Consider the following 12,425-nt stretch of genomic DNA (forward strand, 5'->3'; position numbering starts at 1 on the left):
CTCATTTCACTTTGTATGATAATCTCCAGGTCTATCCATGTTGCTCTAAATGGCTTTATTTCAGTCTTTTTATGGCTGAATAATATTCTATTGTGTGCGTGTACATATATATATATGCCACTTTTTCTTTATCTATTCTTCTGTCAATGGACATTTAGGTTGCTTCCATGTAAATAGTGCTACTATAAACATTGAGGTGCATATATCTTTTTTAATACTTTCTTAGCTTTTTTTTTTATTTTGTTTCTGTCTTTAAGCCAAATGAGATTTAGAAAAATATTTATTTATATATGGCTGCACTGGGTCTTTATTGCTGCTCTGGCTTCTCTCTAGTTACAGTGAGCAGGGGCTACTCTGTTTGAGGTGCTTGGGCTTCCAGTTGTAGTGGCTTCTCTTGCTACTGAGCACAGGCTCTACTAGGCATGAAGGCTTCCAGCGGTTGTACTGTGGGGGCTCTAGAACAAAAGCTCAGTAGTTGAGGCTTATGGGTTTAGATACCCCATGGCATGTGGAATCTTCTTGCACCAGGGATGAAACACATGTTCCCTTCATTGGAAAGCAAATTCTTAACCACTGGGAAGTCTGAGATACAGGTATCTTTCTGAATTAGAGCTTTCTCCTGATATATGCCCAGGAATATGATTGCTAGATCCTATGGCAACTCTATTTTTGTTTTTTTAAGGAACCTCCATGCTATTCTCCATAGTGGCTGTATCAATTTACATTCCCACCAACAGTGTAGAAGGGTTCCCTTTTCTCCACAGCCTCTTCAGAATTTGTTACTTGTAGACTTTCTGATGATGGCCATACTGACCAGTGTGAGGTGATACCTCATTGTAGTTTTGATTTGTATTTCTCTAATAATTATCGATGTTGAACATCTTTCATGTGCCTACCAGCCATCTGTTTGTCTTCTTCAGAGAAATGTTTCTCTAGGTTTTCTGATCATTTTCATTTGGGTTGTTTGGTTTATTTTGATATTGAGTTGAATGAGCTGTTTGTTTATTTTGGAAGTTAAATCCTTGTCAATTACATCATGTGTAAATATGTTCTCCCAGTTCATAGGTTGTATTTTCATTTTGTTTATGATTTCCTTTGCTGTGCAAAAGTTTACAAGTTTCATTAGGTCCCATTTGTTTATTTTTGCTTTTATTCCTATTGCCCTGGGAGAGTTACCCAAGAAAACGTTGCTACAATTTATGTCAGAAAAAAATTTGCCTACATTTTCTTCGAGGGGTTTTATGGTATCATTTATGGTTTTATATTTAAGTCTGTAAGCCATTTTGAGTTTTTGTATGTGTGTGTATGGTGTACGGGAGTGTTCTATCTTCATTGATTTATATGTGACTGTCCAACTTTCCCAACAATTGCTGAAGAGACTATCTTTTCTCCATTGTATATTCTTGCCTCCTTTGTTGAAAATTAATTCACCATGGGTGTGTGGATTTATTTCTGGGCTCTCTATTTTGTTCCATTGATTCATATGTCTGTTTTTGTGCCAGGACCCTGCTGGTTTGATTACTATGGTTTTTTATTATTGTCTAAAGTCTGGGAGGGTTATGCCTCCGGCTTTGTTCTTTTTCCTCAAGATTATTTTGGCAATTCTGGGTCTTTTGTGGTTCCATATAAATGTTCAAACTATTTGTGTTAGTTCTGTGAAAAATATCATGGGTAATTTGATAATAATCACATTAAATCTGTAGATTGCTTTGGGTAACATGGCCATTTTAACAATATTAATTCTTCCAAAACAATTAGAATCATTTCACGCACAGCCCTACATAAATTTATATATGTATATGTACACACACAAATTTAATTTTAAGAGGTTTCATACTATTGTGGGAGTTCAGAACAGGCTTCCCCAAGATATGATACTTTGGCATGTGGATTATTTTGAATGAAAGGCAATGGAAGTCCGGAGCAAGAGAAACTATTGCCCCTCCCTTGTCTGAGGAGGCCTTACAAATACCTAAGAAAAGAAGAGAAGTGAAAGGCAAAGGAGAAAAGGAAAGATATACCCATTTGAATGCAGAATTCCAAAGAATAGCAAGGAGAGATAAGAAAGCCTTCCTCAGTGATCAATGCAAAGAAATACAAGAAAACAATAGAATGGGAAAGACTAGAGATCTCTTCAAGAAAATCAGAGATACTGAGGAAACATTTCATGCAAAGATGGACACAATAAAGGACAGAAATGGTATGGGCCTAACAGAAGCAGAAGATAGTAAGAAGAAGTGGCAAGAATATGCAGAAGGTGAAGTGAAGTCACTCAGTCATGTCCGACTCTTTGCGACCCTGTGGACTGTAGCCCACCAAGCTCCTCCGTCCATGGGATTCTCCAGGCAAGAATACTGGAGTGGGTTGCCATTTCCTTCTCCAGGGGATCTTCCCGACCCAGGGATCAAACCCAGGTCTCCCACATTGCAGGCAGACGCTTTAACTTCTGAGCCACCAGGGAAGCCCAAGAATATGCAGTAGAACTATACAAAAAAGATCTTAATGACCCAGATAACCACGAAATGTGATCACTCACCTAGAGCCAGACATCCTGGAATGTGAAGTCAAGTGGGCCTTACAAATCATCACTATGAACACAGCTAGTGGAAGTGATGGAATTCCAGTTGAGCTATTTCAAATCCTAAAAGATGATGTTGTAAAAGTGCTACACTCAATATGCCAACAAATGTGGAAAATTCACCAGTGGTCACAGGACTGGAAAAGGTCAGTTTTTATTCCAATCCCAAAGAAGGGCAATGCCAAAGAATGTCCAAACTACTGCACAACTGTGTTCCTCTCACATGCTAACAAAGTAATGCTCAAAATTCTTCAAGCCAGGCTTCAACAGTACATGAACCATGAACTTCCAGATGTTCAAGCTGGATTTAGAAAAGGCAGAGGAACCGGAGATCAAATTGCCAACATCATTGGATCATAGAAAAAAGCAAGAGAGTTCCAGAAAAATATCTATTTCTGTTCTATTGACACGCCAACAACTTTGACTGTGTGTATCACAACAAACTGTGGAAAATTCTGAAAGAGATGGGAATACCAGACCACCTGACCTGCCTCCTGAGAAATCTGTATGCAGGTCAGGAAGCAACAGTTAGAACCGGACATGGAACAACTGACTGGTTCCAAATTAGGAAAGGAGTACGTCAAGGCTGTATATTGTCACCCTGCTTATTTAACTTCCTGCGGGGCTGGATGAAGCACAAGTTGGAATCAAAATTGCCAGGAGAAATATCGATAACTTCAGATACACAGATGACACTACCCTTAGGGCAGAAAGTGAAGAGAAACTAAAAAGTCTCTTGATGAAAATGAAAGAGGAGAGTGAAAAAGCTGGCTTAAAACTCAACATTCAAAAAACTAAGATCATAGCATCTGGTCCCATCATTTCATGGGAAATAGATGGGGAAACAATGGAAACAGTGCCAGACTTCATTTTCTTGGGCTCCAAAATCACTGCAGATAGTGACTGCAGCCATGAAATTAAAAGACGCTTGCTCCTTGGAAGAAGAGCTATGACCTACCTAGACGGCATATTAAAAAACAGAAACAATGGTTTGCCAACAAAGTCCGTATAATCAAAGCTATAATTTTTCCAGTAGTCATGTATGGATGTGAGATTTGGACTATAAAGAAAACTAAGCACGGAAGAATTGATGCTTTTGAACTGTGGAGAAGTGTTGGAGAAGGTGTTGGAGAAGACTCTTGAGAGTCCCTTGGACAGCAAGGAGACCCAACTAGTCCATCCTAAAGGAAATCAGTCCTGAATATTCATTGGAAGGACTGATGCTGAAGCTGAAACTCCAATACTTTGGCCACTTGATGTGAGAACTGACTCATTTGAAAAGACCCTGATGCTGGGAAAGATTGAAGGCAGGAGGATAAGGGGACGACAGAGGATGAGATGGTTGGATGGCATCACTGACTCAATGGACGTGAGTTTGAGCAAGCTCCAGGAGTTGGTGATGGACAGGGAAGCCTGGAGTGCTGCAGTCCATGGGGTCGCAAGGAGTCAGACACGACTGAGCAACTGAACTGAACTGAAGTGAACTCACTTCCTAGAAGAATTTAAATTGGGGAACTTTTTCCAGAAAAATTATTACCAGATACAACTTGTTTTTAATCTTTTGCCCATACCACATGGCATACAGGACCTTCGTTCCCCAACCGGGGATGGAACCCAAGTTCCCCTGTAATAGAAGCTCAGAGTCTTAATCAGTGGACCACCAGGGAAGTCCCTACCAGATATAGCTTTTATCTAAGTAACCCCATATATATGGCAGAGCAAACCTTTAATTACTAACATTGGCTGCTCTTGTGTACTATTAATAACTCTCTTGTCCTTGGAAGCCCCAAGGCCCTATCCCATTCCTTAGCTCAGGATGGCATACATATCTCATTTTACCTTTCTGTCTCTGAACCTCTCATGTCTGTAGGGTTCTCATACATATAAAATTAAATTCTATTTTCTTCAGTTAATATGTCTCATGTCATTTTAATTATTTAACCAGTAAAAAAGATCCAAAGAAGGGAAGGGTAAGGCAACTTTTCCTCTTCCCAACACTATACATGTGACCCTGTATTTTTGACTTAATAATGTATGTGTCTCAGACACAGACTTCCATGTAGATAAGAAGTTAATGATTTAGAGATTTTGCTGCAGTCATTTACAGGAAGATCACTGTTTTGTTTACCCTGTCCACAAGATCTAAATTAATGTTCAGAGGCTTCCAGCATTACTCAATAGTGTAGTCTGTAGGGGAAAACTCCTAACCATGCATAGAGAGGTCTTACTCTTTTGTGTCAGGTCAACAATTTAAATTCTGACTCTTGCTGCTAGAATTGCTAACTTCTCAAGAAAATCTCCCTCCAAAAGCATCAGAAAAAAAAGCCTTTACTTTTCACATAATTTTATATTTCCTATATTTGTTTCATTCAGCAAGTATTTATTTAATAACTACTGGGTTATTAAATAACTTAGGCAAGGTCCTAGAGATTAACATTTTATTGACATATTTACTGATGTTTTCCTTCCCAGGGACTAAGCTATTTTATAATGCTGGTGCCCTCTAAATGTTCCACTCCTCAATCAGTTGACAAGATAGAAAAGTCTGTCTGTTAATGATCTACTTGAACAAATTTTTAAAAACAGTCTTTGGCCTCACTAAAATTTCCAACAATACCCGCTAAAATGAGAATATATAAAAGTATATTAAAATAACTACTCTCTTTTGAAAAAAAAGTTTATTATTTACAGTCACATTTTATTGTAACTGTACTACACACAAGGCATGGGGGCTTCCCGGGTGGCACAGGGGAAGAACCCACCTGCCCAGTGCAGGAGATGTAGGAGACCCAGGATCGGTCCCTGGCTTGAGAAGATTCCCTGGAGAAGGGAATGGCAACCCATTCCAGTATCCTTGCCTGGAGAAGCCCATGGACAAAGGAGCCTCGCGGCCTACAGTCCATAGGGATTGCAAAGAGTTGGAAGTGACTAAAGGGACTTAGTTGACCAGCCAGCCACACACAAAGCATAGGAAAAGGTATTTAAAGAGGTTGTTCCTATAGTTTGAGATTACACAGACTGTTAGTTCTTTTTAATTTTAATTACTAAATATTTGAGTACTACAAAACAGTATATATGTTAATTAACATCTGCACCTGTGTTCAGTTCAGTCAGTTCAGCTCAGTCGTTCAGTCGTGTCCAACTCTTTGCAACCCCATGGACTGCAGCACTCCAGGCTTCCTTATCCATCACCAATCCCGGAGCCTACTCAAACTCATGTCCATTGAGTCAGTGATGCCATCCAACCATCTCATCCTCTGTTGTCCCCTTCTCCCACCTTCAATCTTTCCCAGCATAAGGGTCTTTTCAAATGAGTCAGTTCTTTGCATCAGGTGGCCAAGCATTGGAGTTTCAGCATCAGTCCTTCCCTGATGGGAAATCAGGATTGATTTCCTTTAGGATGGACTAGTTGGATCTCCTTGCTGTCCAAGAGACTCTCAAGAGTCTTCTCCAACATCACAGTTCAAAAGTATCAATTCTTCGGCACTCAGCTTTCTTTATAGTCCAACTCTCACATCCATACATGACTACTGGAAAAACCATAGCTTTGACTAGAAGGACATTTGTGGGCAAGGTAATGTCTCTGCTTTTTAATATTCTATCTAGGTTGGTCATAGCTTTTCTTCCAAGGAGCAAGCATCTTTTACTTTCCTGGCTGCAATTACTATCTTCAGTTATTTTGGAGCCCAAGAAAATAAAGTCTGTCACTGTGCATTGCTTCCCCATCTATTTGCCATGAAGTGATGAGACCAGATGCCATGAACTTAGTTTTATGAATGTTGAGTTTTAAGCCAACTTTTTCACTTTCCTCTTTCACTTTCATCAAGAGACTCTTTAGTTTCTCTTCACTTTCGCCATAAGGGTGGTGTCATCTGCATATCTGAGGTTATTGATATTTCTCCCAGCTATCTTGATTCCAGCTTGTGCTTCATCCAGCCCAGCATTTCTCATGATGTACTCTGCATATAAGTTAAATAAGCAGGGTGACAATATACAGCCTTGATGTACTCCTTTACTGATTTGGAACCAGTCTGTTGTTCCATGTCCAGTTCTAACTGTTGCTTCCTGACCTGCATATAGATACACCTGTAATGCTCAAAATTCTCCAAGCCAGGCTTCAGCAATATGTGAACTGTGAACTTCCTGATGTTCAAGCTGGTTTTAGAAAAGGCAGAGGAACCAGAGACCAAATTGTCAATTATCCCCTGGATCATGGAAAAAGCAAGAGAGTTCCAGAAAAACATCTATTTCTGCTTTATTAACTATGCCAAAGCCTTTGACTGTGTGGATCACAATAAACTGTGGACAATTGTGAAAGAGATGGGAATACCAGACCACCTGACCTGCCTCTTGAGAAATCTGTATGCAGGTCAGGAAGCAACAGTTAGAACTGGACATGGAACAACAGACTGGTTCCAAATAGGAAAAGGAGTACGTCAAGGCTATATATTGTCACCCTGCTTATTTAACTTATATGCAGAGTACATCATGAGAAACGCTGGACTGGAAGAAGCACAAGCTGGAATCAAGATTGCCAGGAGAAATATCAATAACCTCAGATATGCAGATGACACCACCCTTATGGCAGAAAGTGAAGAGGAACTCAAAAGCCTCTTGATGAAAGTGAAAGTGGAGAGTGAAAAAGTTAGCTTAAAGCTCAACATTCAGAAAACAAAGATCATGGCATCTGGTCCCATCATCTCATGGGAAATAGATGGGGAAACAGTGGAAACAGTGTCAGACTTTATTTTTGGGGCTCCAAAATCACTGCAGATGGTGACTGCAGCCATGAAATGAAAAGACGCTTACTCCTTGGAAGGAAAGTTATGACCAACCTGGATAGCATATTCAAAAGCAGAGACATTACTTTGCCAACAAAGGTTCGTCTAGTCAAGGCTATGGTTTTTCCTGTGGTCATGTATGGATGTGAGAGTTGGACTGTGAAGAAGGCTGAGCACCGAAGAATCGATGCTTTTGAACTGTGGTGTTGGAGAAGACTCTTGAGAGTCCTTTGGACTGCAAGGAGATCCAACCAGTCCATTCTGAAGGAGATCAGCCCTGGGATTTCTTTGGAAGGAATGATGCTAAAGCTAAAACTCCAGTACTTTGGCTACCTCATGCGAAGAGTTGACTCATTGGAAAAGACTCTGAGGCTGGGAGGGGTTGGGGGCAGGAGGAGAAGGGGACGACAGAGGATGAGATGGCTGGATGGCATCACTGACTCTATGGACGTGAGTCTGGGTGAACTCTGGGTGTTGGTGATGGACAGGGAGGCCTGGCGTGCTGCGATTCATGGGGTCGCAAAGAGTCAGACATGACTGAGCGACTGAGCTGAACTGTGTATCGAACACCAAACTTGGGAAATATAGTATTATTATTTCAATTGACATTTCCAATATAGTCTTCCTCAAACCTCAAAGGTAATTACCATCATGAATTTGGTGTTTTTTATCCTAATAAAATCTTTAGTACTTTTCCTATATAGCTACATATCCATAAATAGTATATAACACTTTCTGCTGGTTTTAACACTTTAAACAAAAGATATCATACCAGTATTCATATCTTCTGCAACTTATTTTTTTTCATTTATTATGTTATTAAGTTTTACCCACATTAATACACATAGTTTAACTTTATTCATGTTAAGCATCAGATGGAGTTCGTGCGGGACTCCGGAGCCAAGCGGGAGCGGCTGGGGGACCTCGTCCGATCGAGTAGCCGAGGCACCGCCCGCGTCCCGCCGCCGCGTCCCGGCGTGAAAAAAAAAAAAAAAAAGCATCAGATGGATAGACAGGGAAATACTGAGACAGAGACAGATAGACTGACCATTTTATGAACATACTACAGTTTATCCATTCTCCTGTGAATGGACAGATAAACTGTCTCCAGTTTATCCTGATTCAAACAATAGAGCAGTTAAGATTCTCATACTAATCTTTTTGTGTACATGATATTAATGCTATGCATCTGAGAGTGCAAATCCATTTCAACTTCATCAAATATTTTCCAAATTGCTCACCAAAAGATTTTACAAATTAACCCTTGCACCAGAAGTGTAGGGTCTCCCCTTGATCTACAATTTCACTCTTTGTATTGGCTGGTTTTTTAATTTTTTGCAGTATGATGAATGTGAAATTGCATCTTGCTATGATTTTACTTTGCTTTTCTCCAATTGCTAATTAAAATGAGCATATTTTGAATGTTTATTAGCCATGCAGATTTTCTTTTCCTTTGTCCATTTTTCTACCAAGATTTTTTTTGTTTATTAATTTCAAGGAGTTCTATTTCTTAACAAGAAGACTTTGTGGTTACCTCTGATGCAACTGTACCTCCCAACCGGCGTCTTGTCTTTTGACCTATGTAAGGTATGTATTTTTTACTATTATTTATTTATTTGGCTTCATAATAAATGCGGTTGCCATCTATGGTCTTAGCTGCCACACACTGGCTCTCTGTTGTGGCACGTGGGGTTAGTTGCCCCATGGCATGTGGGATCTTAGTCCCCAGACCAGGGGTTGAACCCACATCCCCTGTATTGCAAGGCAGATTCCCAACCACTGGACCACCAGGGAAATCCCAAGGTACGTATTTGATGTAGCTGTGCTGTGCTCAGTCACCTAGTCACTCTGTCGTGTCTGATTCTGCAGCTCTATGGACTGTAGCTCTCCAGGCTCCTCTGTCCTTGGGATTCTCCAGGCAAGAATACTGGAGTGGGTTGCCAAGTCAGTGGATCTGGATGCCCTCCTCCAGGGGATCTTCCCGACCCAGGGATGGAACTCGCATCTCTTCTGTCTCCTGATTGGTAAGCAAGTTCTTTACCACTAGTGCCACCTGGGAAGAATTTTAACTATAGTCAGACTTGATAGTCTTCCTTTTATGATTGAGTTTTTGTGTCTGTATCTTATATAAAAGCCTTTCCTATCCTAAAGACATAATATATTCTCAAGGTTTTGACGGTTTTAAATTTTGGCTTTTCACATTTAGGTATTGGTTCCTCTGGAATTCATTTTTGAATGTGGAGTGGGGGTAGGGATCTAATTTTAATATATTCTTTAAGAAAAAACTGTTGTTTTATCACCGTTACTGATCGTTTCCGCACTACCTCATTATGATACTGCTGTCATACCAAGTTTCCACATGTGCATCAGCTCCTCACTCTGTTCTTAACATCTATTTGTCCGTCTTTACTTTGTGCACATTATACAGTTTTATAGTAAATCTTAATGCTTGGGGAGTCAAGTTTTCCTCAATTTGTTCACCAAAATTTTCGTGGTTCTGCATGCCTTTCTGCTCTTCCAATTAAATTTAAAAACAAGCTTCCCAATTTGAATAAAATGCTGCTGGAATTTTGACTGGACTGGAAGCACATTGAACTCATAAATTATTTGGGAGGAAGTTGATACATCTATACCTTTTCCTGATGTTCAAAAATTCCTGTTCCTGAATATTGTATCTTTTTACACTTACAAAAACTTTCTTTAATGTCTTAAAATAAAATTTTATAATTTTCTATGTGAAGATATTATATATCTTTCGTTAAATTTATTCCTAGGTACCTTATATTTTTGTTGTTGCTATTACAAATGGCAACATTTTAAGTCTCTGTATGATGTCTGAGATTTCTTCAAAATAATTCAGGTTGGACTTTAGAATCATGTTAATGTTTTATGGATTCACAAAATAAAATTATATCAATAAGGATGCAGGAGTGGGGGATGATACCAAATTAAATACTAACAGGAAAAGAATGAGCCAAATTATACTTCAAATGAATAATGAAAACATGAAAGTGCAAGTCACTCAGTCGGGTCCAACTGTTTGCAACCCCATGGACTATACAGTCCTACAGTCCATGGAATTCTCCTGGCTAGAATACTGGAGTGGGTAGCCAGATTCCTTCTCCAAAAGATCTTTTCAACCCAGGGATCGAACCCAGGTCTGCATTGCAGGAGGATTCTTTACTAGCTGAGCCACCAGGGAAACCCCAAATGAATAATAAAAGACATTGAATGGGAAGGAAAAAATAACCCAATATTTAGAAGTTCTAAATATGTTTTCAGTTTAAAGACAAAAAGAACCACAAGTAAATATTGAACTCCAACAAGTAGATTGCTTTTTTTAAGTGCTATGGGTATAAGAGTTATAAAAATATGAAACATATTATGACATAAATGGTCTATAACTAATTGAATAAAATAAGAATCCATGAATCCATTCTTACAATAAATAAAAAATAAAGGGAATGGAAATTTCAACTTGTAAACATAGATGAAAGGATAGAGCTAAAAATCACCATTTGCAACCATCATAATAAGAACTGATTTTAAAAGAATTATAAATAATTCTAAAATGAGTGGGTAAAAGTTTGATGAGGAATGGGGCATTTATATAATGTTGAAATATCCTGACAAATTACTTTTTTTTCAATATAAGCATTTCTTTTAATGGAAAATACAATGTAAAAACTATGCCAAAACTCAGAAGGTGTTTGGTGATAACTTTCTGTGTTTCTGAAATATCAAGATCATGATCTTTTTGATCATTATTTTTTTAATTGTATTTTATTTTTTAACTTTACAATATTGTATTGGTTTTGCCATATTATTTTTACTTTTACTATTTTGTACAAGTATTAGGTGTTTATATTTGCTGTGAAATCTCCAAGCTGTATGATATTTTAAAAATTTTTTATTAGTGTACAAAAATTACAAAATTACATAGGAAAAAAGTTAGCTTTATAATGGAGAAACATGGCAGACTACTTTAACCAAGGGTTCAAACTTAACATCACCAGTACTGAAATAAACTTACATCTGTGCCTACTGATGGGATGCACTGAGAGGGACACAGTGATGCACTTCTATGTCATTTCTGCTAAAATGCATAACCTGGATCTGATCATGAGAATGGATCACATAATCCAAACTGGGGGACACTTTGCATAACTGGCCTGTACTCTTCCCTGATGGCTCAGACAGTAAAGAATCCACCTGCAATGCAGGAGATCTAGGTTCAGTCCCTGGGTTGGGAAGATCCCCTGGAGAAGGGCATGGCAACCAACTCCAGTTATTGTTGCCTGGAGAATCCCCATGGGCAGAGGAGCCTGGCGGGCTACAATCCATGGGGTAACAAAGAGTTGAACATGACTGAGAGACTAAGCACACACACAGCACATACTCTTCAAAGGGCTTTCCTGGTAGCTCAGCTGGTCAAGAATCCACCTGCAATGCAGAGACCCTGGTTTGATTCCTAAGTCAGGAAGATTCCCTGGAGAAGGGATAGGCTACCCACCCCAGTATTCTTGGTCTTCCCTGGTGGCCCAGATAGTAAAGAATCTGCCTACAATGTGGGAGACCTGGGTTCAATCCAGTCCATGGGGTCACAGTGTCAGACATGACTGAGCAACTAAGCACAGCACAGCATACTCTTCAAAACTGTAAGAATTGTAAAAGATTTTTTAAAATTTGTTACTGGAGTATAGTTGATCCACAACATTATTTTAGTTTCAGGTGTACAGCAAAGTGAATCTGTTATACATATACATATATCCACAGTTTTTTAGATTCTATTCCCATATTGGACATTGCAGAGTATTGAGTAGAGCTCCCTGTGCTCTATCCCTCTTAGTTCTCTATTTTATGTGTAGTAGTGTGTATGTGTCAACCTCATTCTTCTCATTTATCCCTCCCTCCCTTACCGCCTTGTAACCTTAAGATTATTCTCTACAGCTGTAACTCTATTTCTGTTTTGTAGGTAAATTCATTTGTACCCTTTTTTTTAGATTCCACATATAAACAATATCATATTTGTCTTTCTCTGTCTGACTTACTTCACTCAATATGAT

This window comes from Bos javanicus, chromosome 5 (assembly GCF_032452875.1).
Source record: "Bos javanicus breed banteng chromosome 5, ARS-OSU_banteng_1.0, whole genome shotgun sequence".
Classification (NCBI taxonomy): domain Eukaryota; kingdom Metazoa; phylum Chordata; class Mammalia; order Artiodactyla; family Bovidae; genus Bos; species Bos javanicus.